Consider the following 10,277-nt stretch of genomic DNA (forward strand, 5'->3'; position numbering starts at 1 on the left):
CCACACCCATGGGGTGAGGTAGCAGGTTTTGTAGTGAGATACATAACCTGCCAGGGGTGGTATACCACTATGTTTAAATATTATTTCAGAGTATTGGCTCACCTCCAGTTTCCACAGTCAGAAGCTTTATCATTGAATATGCCTTTCTTCTTGTTAAAATGTCTCCAGATTATGGCGCAATTTGCCTAGCGTTCATGACAAGTTGCAGCAGTCATTACCAACCTGGTTCGGCTGTTAGCCATGCGTGCAATAGATCGGTTCCAAATCCCATGGGAAACATTCTGGGATTCTACAGAGGAAGAGATAGCAGCGACTATAGCTGCTAGAGAAGAAGATCCAGAATCAATGGAGGAAGAGCCCAGGCAGAGGAGGAATATGTAGACCAAGAAGAACTAGAAGAAATGGAGATGGAACCCGAGAAGCCAGAACAAAATGGGGAGCTTGAACTAGAGAGAATAGTCGAGGCTGCTCCACAAGAAGAAGCCTCCACCACAGAACCAATGGAAGAAGAAGTGTTGCAGCAAGGAGCCGATATAGAAAGGGTCACCAGCACCATGGCCGAGGCTATCCCACAAGAACCAGCCTCAACTGTGGAGCCAATGGAACAAATCGGCAGCACTGTAACAAGAGAAGAGGCACCATAGTAGGCTAAGGTGGAAGAATTTGTTAACGTTGTAGCTGGGGGTGTCCATCAAGAACCACCCTCAACTGTGGAACTAATGGAGGAAGATGAACTAGGACAAGAGGGGCCCGAAGCTGAAAGAACCATGGGGCCAACAAAAGGAGGTATAATGGATGGAGTTGACCTAATGATACAAGAGTCCATTTTTATCAATGTCGTGCTGGAAGAAACAGTGCCAGCATAATCTGCTCAAGAATTTTTGGATACAGAGGGTGGTGTTACACAAGAACCACCATCAAACCGCCCGATTCTGGAAATTGCTAAGCAATTAGATCCTGAGGCTGATGCTGATCCACAAGAACCAGCGTCAACCTCGGAATGGGGGACTACATAGACAGGGGCTCAACCCAAAGTAGAGATGTTGTAGACAGAGGAAAATAGCTCAAGGCCATAGCCGGAGCGGGGATAGACCAGGCAGAAAAATTCTTTCATTTCCCCTCTTATTTCTCCATTCTGAGAGGGGCTAGGGTGTCTCACTCTCCCTGGCGGGCAGAGGAGGACTTTTCCATTCTGTCTATTTTGAAGTTTGATGGGTTGATCAAGGGACCTGTTGCCACTAGTCTGTTGGCCGCTGACTTCCAAGGAGAACTTTCCCAGGAACCCAAAAGAGAGGAAGAGACAGGTGTTTCTGAAACAAGAGAACCTGGAGGGGAAATTTTGGCTGAAACACCGATGGATACCCATCCAGTGAGTCCACCATCTACCGACACCGCTTCATAGTGGGTTGAGGTAGGGATCAATAAGGAAGCAATTGTTGTTTGGAAGAGGGACCAAATAGAGCAGCCTCGTCAATTAAACATGTGGATACTCCCTTGAGTAATCCACCACCTGCCGAATCGGATGCAGTACCAGATGAGGTGGTGGTCAAACAAGAATGGATAGAGTTGTGTTAGCAACGGAGGCTGCCTGTTAAGAAGAAATATTAGCTACAATTCAGGGAAGCAATGCGGCTCAAAAAAGAGGTCAAGAGGCTGAAAAGGCAAGTACACTAGTTGAAGAAACAGGTGAAGAAATATTAGCAGCAGGCTAAGAAGCCCAAAGCCATGATGGCTGAAGCAGAGACACAAGTAGACAAAGTGGCAACAACTTCTGCTGCCACTCAAATAGACTCTATTGAGCATTTATTTGGAGACTGCAAGTATTCCTTGATAGCTGAAGTACAAACCTGGAAATCAACCACGGCGCAATATCAGAATGAAGTGAAGAGAGCTCAGGAATGAGCATCCACGACTATCTTCAAATATGTGCAGTGCATATATATAATGCAATTGAGGAATGCAAAGCAACAACTCAAGGTGGAGCGGCAAGAAGGACAAGTGAAAGAATTGAAAGCTGACAAGGAACAAATATTCAATTTAGCACAAGAGCTGATGGCATGCCACCCTCGTGCTTCCAGTTATTCTTTATTTTTGCTTGAACGTTTTCTTTTCTTTTGTTTGGACACCATCAAGGAAGAAATTAGTCATGAGATCAAGGATGGTGTAGAGTTCCTTCAAATATTGAGGGCCCATGATTTTCCAACTCAACATTTGATGTGTGAGCTTTACATGCATGGGTATCTCCTGCGTGTTGATAGAGAATTTAATTTGATTCCATATGTGGGGGACATTCATTGAAGGGCCCTCACATCTTACACTCTCAATCAGATAAGTTGGCAGAAGGCTTCTAATACATATGAGTCAAATCATATCACCAAGCTTTTTATGGTAAGAGGAGAGCACGAGCAATCAGTGACTATGTACAATAAGCACAACACTTTTTTAGAAATTATGGGAAACAGGGAACAGATGTTGAAGACACAAAAGTGGTGCATTGATCTCCGTGTCAAGCAATTAGTCACATTTCAAGATGAGGCCATTGATAGTTTCCAAAAAAGGTGGATGATGTCACCCACATCTGTCCGAAACAAGGAACCGTTTGGAGCACTAAATTTTGCATGAGCACTCAGTAGGGTGCCAAGGTACGTGGCATGCATCCAAACATGTGGGGTCTAGTGGATGGGAATTTTGTTTCAGTACCCTGTCATTTGGTTGCTAGCAGAGCACTACACCCCAACATATATTGTACCAAATGACTAGTGGAAGGAAGTTCTTCTCTTAGAGAGGTTTAAGGTTCCAGGAACAGAAATGGTCGGGAAATATGATCTCGCCTGGATTCATGAAGCTCACAGCCTATCCAATCCAGACATGCGGAGGCAGCGAGCTACATGATGACATGTAGAAGGCTAGTTGGGGGGAGATGTTGGGCACCATATCGACCTATCTTTTTCCTGCATTTCCACTCCTCTTTTCATCCTTTTTGTAATCATTCACATATATTTACTATGCTAAAAATATGAGGTAATTCCCCTTTCTTCGTCCCTTGGAATATTTAATAAATTTTGTAGAGACATGAGGGTTTTGCCTATGTGAACCACTAAAACATGTTATGACCACAGATTTTGGAGCACAGGTGTTGACCTTACGGCATATCGCAGCAGTTCCGTGATTCATAGCAGTTGATCAACCACGATGAAATAGCATAACCAATTTGCAGTTGTTCTCAACCTGTTTTGGATCATTTATGTTCTTGCTCTCTCGACGCTGGTGTTGTGTTGAACTGATGTATATCTCTGGGCATATAGTTGCCAGGTTTTGGGGAGAAATGTTATTCCCCTTTGTACTGTATAAAAGACAGGTCATTCCTGTATGAGGGGTTAGCTGGACCTTGATCTGTATTATAGCAACATTTTTTAGATTAATAAAAATACAACTCTTTTTGTTCTATCTTTCACTGTGAGTAACACAGCCCTGATCAAAGAGTTGGACCTGCTCTTCCGATTAGGTGCTATGTGTTTCCTTTTATTTGTGTGTTGTTCATTGCTGCGTGTATTTATTGATTGTTGTTACAGATTTCTTTAGATTACTGTGAATTCCTTTTTAAGTTTTGTAGTTTAGTTTTTATCCTGTTACAACAATGCTTTGATTTTGTAATCACGAACCCTTGGTTGATGACAGATTGTAACCTTGCCCCTGCATATACATTGCGTGTTGCCTTGAAAATAATACGCACCCGAATTGATAAGTTAATGTAGGAAAAGGGGTGAATAATTTGTTCATAACTGGACACCAACAGTGACCTCATGCATGACAACAACCATTAGTCCATTGCACACATTGTCACATGAAACTATCAACATGCATAATCAATGCCTAATCAACTACACATACGTATGAATGCATGTAGTCTAACATAAGTGATCAATTCTTGTAATCCACCTACAAGACTGGTATATGTAATCAAAACATGCAAGAATGCGCGTAGCATACAAGGATGTAGTCAAGTGACATATAATCAACATGTAAGCGACATATAACCATATCCAACCAGTCATAGACTTCCAATGATGTATCCCACAAAATCACATCAAGCTCCTCATGAAAACCTTAGTACAATCATGATCAACATGATGCAATGCAACAATCACAAGGAATTCAACTGTAAAAGACACACATACAACTGACATGCATGCATGACCAACACCTTCACCCAAGGAAAGCGTAACCATGCTTTGATACAAATTTATAAAAACCCCTCCTCCCAGGTCCACCCAAGTAGCCAACTAGCTAGGAAAACATGTGATGAGAGAGATTAATATAACGGATTCAATCTCCTTGGTGATCTTAAGGAAATGGAATCAACAGAAATCATCAAACAAACCCATCCACATCAGCAATTACACCCCTAGGGGACATGTTAGCCACTCAGACATCCTGTCCCTGGGTCCCACTAATGTTTTAAGCCACTTAACCCAAATTCGCTCTCATGCTATAGACAAGATATCGACCAACAACTTAAAGTCACTCTCATAGGCCTCTGCGTCAACGATTGTGGACTTTTCTTAGCAGACCTGTGCTAGTAACCCTGAGATTTGAGCCACTTTTCTAGCCTAGAATCCCAACGTATGCCCAGAACTTGCTACAACCTTCATAACCCCTCAAAGACATGATAACAATGCTAATAAATCCAAAATCAACCTTGGCACTAGGCCTGAGCATGCCCAACCAGGACTGACACTTTATCAAACACTTGACATCAATGTGACCTACAGGTCTAGGATACAAAACAAAGCATAAATGACTAAAATAACTTATGAAAAATAACCAGAAGGATCACCACCTTCTCCGTTGGACTATTATATCATCAATGATCTCTTGCATCCATCCATTTAATAATTACAAGTAAATACATGAAATAAACATGACATGAACCAATCACATAAGCATGCTTATAACTAGAACTAAACCATATAAAATATTAGAGATATGGAAATGATGAAATCCACATATAGAAAAGTACAAAAGTAAGAGAACTTAGCTTTTATTAATCATAGGCAAATCCGACCAGGTTCAGGACTTCCACGTACCACCTGACCATAGACATGGTTGAACCAAATCTCTCTTTCAGCTAGTCACTCCTGTGCCATATTCCAAGCATGAATGTGGGATCTCATAGAACAACCAATCCAAGAAAAATCAAGGGAATCTAGAGGTTAAATCACCTCCACCCTCACCAAATCGTGATCACACCAAAACTGGTGCTCCGATCGCAACCGAAATGAACTTGGAATGCCATATGAAATCCATCACTATCCTTGAATAAATTTCCATCTCCTTGCCTCTCAGGGTTTACCACAATCCAATCCTAGATCACTAGGTCCTAAACTGATACCAGTTTCTCAGGATTTACGCAATCCAAACCCAGATCACTAGTCCAAAAACTGAGACTTCTCCCTCAGGGTTTACAGTGTATCCTGCCAAAACCATTCAAGGGATTCTTGGAACTTTGAGAATGAAACTTAAGACCACCTCTACCCTATATTCTGAAATACATTCGACAAACCAAAGCTCAAAATTGAAATAAACATCCCAACACCATGGCATCTAGAAAAAGGAAAGGCTAGGTTGAAAACCACTGTAGTAACCTGATAAAACCATTCCACCAACAACAAGAGAACCACACACCAACATAAAAATCCATGCATGTCCAAACCAGTTAGAAATCGCACATGAAAAAGGTTACCTGCAAGTATTCCTGTTCAAGCTACTTGATCCTACTCTTCTTCCTTGATATTTGCTTTCATTCCTTTCCCTTTTCTTTCTTTTCTTTCCTTGATCCAAAGCTCGAGTGCTCCAAGGAAACTCTAAGTGATCAAGACTGAGAGAGAGAGAGAGAGTAATGAGAGAGCTCCAAACTTGAACTAAAAAAGGTTTGCAAAAGCTTTCCCTTTGATTTTCAAAAACCTTTTTATTAATGAGGTCTCTATGTTCTTCTTTTTCCATTACTTTTTTTCAATTTCCTCCTCACATGCAACTTGTGACCTTTTACCTTCATTTTCTCCTATTTTCCTTTATTTTCATTAATAAATGTGCAAAAAATTCTTTTTTTCCTTTTAATGCCTTTGCCCTATCCTTTGCCAATTTTCCTTAGCCAAAACACACATATAGTGATGCCCACTAAGATATCTTTGCCTAACATTTAGCTTGAAATAAGTGTCCCTTAACCATGCTCTTATTTTTCATTTATTAACTTTTATTACATGAAATTTTCACTAGGGTTGTTGCAAGTTGAAATGGAACCATCCAACTACAAGAAACATTACAGCTCATAATGATTATATAAATGAATTTAAATCATATAATTGTGATAATAACATTGTGGGAAATAAATATATATAAGCATTATGAAAATTATAAAGTGTGGATACAAGTACAATTATAACAATATTATAAGAAATACATTTTTTTTTGTGTGTGAATTGAGGTATGTTACATATGGTATTAGAGTTGTAGGTTCAAAACTAGGCCTAAGGGAAAAATACAAGTAAAGAAAATGCATAAGTTATTGTATGTATGTAAGGTAATGTATGTTGCTTTGATGACAATATGGTACAAGTATAAGCAACACAAAAATACAAAATGGTAGAAACCTCACATCAACCTCGTGCTAAAGGAGGAGAGGTATATGGGGATTTGGAGGGGAATATACACCTCCAACAACTTAGGTCTTGGATATAGTAAGAGATATACGACAAGGATTTGCCAATATTAGAGTCAGTAATGCACATTTTTTGAAGGTAAGTGAGGAACAAGAAAAGATGATAAAGTATTCGACTGAAAATTTAAGTCATAAACCTCTTCATACAAATGAAGATGGGGATAAACAAGAACCCTTAAGGAAAAAAAGTGTTCGCCCTTAGATTCAAAAATCTGAAAGAAGAAATGAATTTGATAAAACACCTCCAAAATTATGTAGATCTAGAAAGAAAATTAACGTTGAACTATACAGAGAGTTCAAAAAGATGAGGCCCCGTGCATTTGATAGTGAGAAGGAGGAAGAGACAGAAGATTACTGATAAATATTACTAACTATTTTGAAGTCTATGAATATGATAGTAATTTAAAAGCCAGACTAGTAATTTACCACTTGCAAGCAAAAGCTTCCTTATTGTGGGAAGAGGCAAAAATGATGCATAATCTAAAACAGAAAACAATTCTATGGGGGAATTCCAAAAATAATTCAAAGCCAAGTAATTAACCGAGAGGTACTATGATGACTGTGCTAAATAATTCCATGATTTAAGACTAGGACAACTAAGTGTGAATGAATTTGTTGCAAATTTTACCAATCAGTTACTATATATTCCCTATATCAAGGAGGAGAAAGAAAAAGTACAACGATTTTTAAACTTATTACCACTTTCATATAAAGAAATGATTTAATTTGTTAGTCCTAAGACTATGGATGATCCAGGTGGACATTAGTGATCACCCAGCTATTCCACTTGGACCCCCACCGTTGTTTCTTTTTAGTTTCCTTAATTGTAGCACAACTTACTATTTTTTTGTTATGCAACCTCCTCACAAATAGATAGATCAAAGACTTAAAAGTTATCCTCTTTGAGGGGGAAACCTCCTTTACATTACATAAATGAACAATTATTGGATGATACAAATGACAAAACCTCCTTTGTATATATAGGAGTCTAAGGGTCACAATATAATCAGACCCTACATAAAAATAATAATGTAAGGGCACAAAAATAATGATATGGGGGCTACATGGGCACAACAATAATAATATGGGGGATACACTAGTATTATAGGGACCTAACATGCCCCTCTCCTTCAAAAAAGTGTGGTCATCAATGTTTCTGTATAAAATTCTCATCCTCCCATGTAGAATCTTCAGCGTTCTTCCACATTATGAGATACTCTAAAATTGACTGATTCCATAGATATCGGGTTCTTGTTTCTGTGACTTCTTTAGGCTCAAATATAATTTTTCCTTCTTCGTCAAGTTCTGGTGACACTGTTTGAACTGGAATTTTGTCACCGATAACCTTCTTTAAGAAAGAAACATGGAAAAATGGGTGTACTCAAGAAGATGTAGGTAGCTCCAATTTGTATTCCATAGTACCAATGTTTTCCAACACCTTGTAAGGACCGTGGTACTTGGGTGGTAATTTATTATCGTTCTGTTAGTTCCAGTCTTCGCAGCCTGTCATCAGGGATCAACATGAGCTCTTATTATGTCTGGATTTGTTAGATGTTTTTCACATGATGTTCAGCACAAAACATGTCACAATTGTGTCCATTAGAAGAAGCTCGGAAAAGTATTTCCAATGGTATATCACACTCCCATAACCGGCTCCCGGATTAGAATATATGATTGAAATGAATGAGTGATTCTTGGTTATGCATGTTTTGAGGTCAGTTGCTGCACACAATGACAAGTTTAGTACAAAATCATTTTATGAAATAATGGTAAGGAATTTTTCAAAAGTGAAAGAGGTTTCTATTCATCACATACCAAATAACAAAAACCTCCTTCATTTTATTCACATGTGCTACTATGTGGGAGATATACAATGATATTTGGAGCTTACATTAAAACAAAGCAATTTTTTCATATTTTTTACTATTTTAGTCATTTTAGTGCGGGGCCATTTTACAATAGATGGAAAGTAATTTTTCAAAACCCAAGCAATTTTTTGTTATCCATGAGCCATATAAAAAAAACCTCTTTTAGTTTATTCACAAGTGTCACGAATTGGGATATGTGACTAGATCTTTACAGCTCATTTTTACAGATTTAAATTTTTAATGATTTTCTGTCTTAGAGAAGATTTTGTGGAACAGATTGTGAGCAACTGAGAATGAATTTCCCAAATTTGAGAGAGGTTTTTCTCCAACATGACCTTATCTACCAAAAAACTTTTAGTTTTATAACAGGTGCTATGGTTTAGGAGATATGAGTTCATCTTCAACACCTATTTTCAGAAATTCGGCCCAAGTTTAATGTAACTGATTCTATTTTGAAGAAAATGGTTGAGCTCAATCTCTTAGTACAAGGATGAAAAAATGTATATATTTTATGAATTTCATAGTGTAGGGGTTGGAATTTGGCAGAATGCTGGACTTTTGAGAAAGCTTGGAGCTTCATTGTATACTCATATCGGCATTTTGGCTAAGGAATAGACCAGGGTTTGCAACACTTGATGGGATTCTTGTGGAAACTTGATTTTGTATTGTGTTTCCTTCTATAATTGCAAGTTTACATGTGTTTTATGTATGCTATTATCTCTCTTTTCTTCATATTAACTAAATCAAACAAGGACAAATGTAGAATCCATTGAAATTGCAGTGCTCTACCTAGGGTTTGTTTAGTTGTTTATGTTTTCAGCTGTTTCAAGAGGATCCCTGAGACTTTCTTGCCCTCTTCAACTCCTCACTTGTCTAAAAGCTCTCTCTCTCATTCAATTTTAAGTACCAAATCATTTTCCTACCTTGCCCCATAGAGATCTCTGCAAAACTGAGCCTCATTCCCCAGACCCAAATCTGCCTTTCCATTTGAGACAACAAAACATCATCAAATTTAATCAAACTCTTTTGCACACATACCTAGCCTAATATCAGTATTCATATCAGTCATCTCAAGCCCTCATTGATCATATTTTGCTGATATTGACAAGGAGAGAGCCCTCTCCTGACCTGGTAGGGCTAGCTACCAGGTTAAGCGTGGTTTGATGTTGTCCTAGATCCTACCTTTCTCAACCTGAGGTAGATTTAGGCACTCACATAGTGGTGACCATACTGGGGAAAAAAAGTTTATTTTTTTGTTAGTGTTCTTTGTTTTATAGACTACAGATGGAGCCTGAAGTTAGCCAAGTAGCCTTCGAAATTCTCTTGCTTTGCATTAGCGAAAGTAGATAAAAGCTGCTTCAGTCAATCTCCGGTCTAGTCTTATGAACTGAACATCTGACTTGCAAATATCCCTAGTACATGTATCAAGTTAGATCTGATTGTTGATGGTGGACAAAAGTCAGATACATATGAAGGCTGAAACATTCACCTAGCGACTCCAATTCAATCCAGAGATTCCAGCGCTCACTGATCTGTTCATGCACTAAAATAAAATGGTAGGGTATGTGGCAAAACCTGTGTTTTTTGAAGGTTTAAAAGAAGTTAGAGATCTGCTAGAGGATATTGAAATTGATGAAGTATTTTTCATTGCTGTGCTTCAATGTTTGAGATCTCTGAAGTTTCCTCTTAAA

Source organism: Pinus tabuliformis, chromosome Q, assembly GCF_031772625.1.
Source record: "Pinus tabuliformis cultivar Carrire ecotype Pingquan chromosome Q, CPIR1, whole genome shotgun sequence".
NCBI classification, from domain to species: domain Eukaryota; kingdom Viridiplantae; phylum Streptophyta; class Pinopsida; order Pinales; family Pinaceae; genus Pinus; species Pinus tabuliformis.